Raw genomic sequence first — 1046 nt, forward strand, 5'->3', positions numbered from 1 at the left:
CTATCTATCTATCTATTTATCTATCTATCTATCTATTTGTCTGTCTGTCTATCTATCTATTTGTCTGTCTGTCTATCTATCTATCTATCTATCTATCTATCTATTTATCTATCTATCTATCTATTTGTCTGTCTGTCTATCTATCTATCTATTTATCCATCTATCTATAGATCAATCAATCTCTCTGCCTGTCTGTCTATCTATCCATCCATCCATCCATCCATCCATCTATCTATGTATCTCTCTGACTATCTGTGTGTGTGTGGTTGTGTGTGTGTGTGTGTGTGTGTGTGTGTGTGTGTGTGTTTGTATGGACTAGTGAATGTTTGTATACATAAATTAGTATTTGTATATTCTATTAGAAGTTGAGCTTTCTTGAACGACTATTCAGTGTTTCACATTGCTAATTATTCAACTGATTAAACTGAAGAAGCATCATGACATCATATAAGCAAAACTGTTTGTATACACATAGAAATATGATTAATCATTGAAATTTAATTGTTTTTCCAAGAAACTATTCACAACTATGTCATACATTCATTTATTCAAAGGAATGAAATATTATATGGTATAATCCACCTTGTAGTTCAAATGTTTGTTCCCGTGCTGCCAGTTCAGCAAAAGACTCTCTGATGGAATAAAATACTAGGCATTAAAATAAGCCCCAGGATCAATTTGTTCAGCTAAGTACTTCAAGGTGGTGCCCCACCATGGCTGCAGTCCAAAGACTGAAACAAGTCAAATAAACGAGATAACAAGTTAAACACGATAAAAGCACTAGATATCATCATCACCATCATCATCATCATCATTATCAACCTTATCAAGATCATTGTTTTGATGCCTATTTTTTCTATGCTTGTAAGGGTCAGACTGATTGCTATGAAGCAAAAACATTTTTACAGCTAGAAAACTGCAAACAAACACCACCACTTTTATAACAGTGAATATTGTTTACAAGTAGCCTGCAACGTTTTGAAAAGGAGACATGCAACAAACACAGACACAAGCACATGGGCATGCATAGGGAATGGTTAACCTGG

The sequence above is a fragment of the Octopus bimaculoides genome, chromosome 14 (assembly GCF_001194135.2).
Source record: "Octopus bimaculoides isolate UCB-OBI-ISO-001 chromosome 14, ASM119413v2, whole genome shotgun sequence".
Lineage (NCBI taxonomy): Eukaryota > Metazoa > Mollusca > Cephalopoda > Octopoda > Octopodidae > Octopus > Octopus bimaculoides.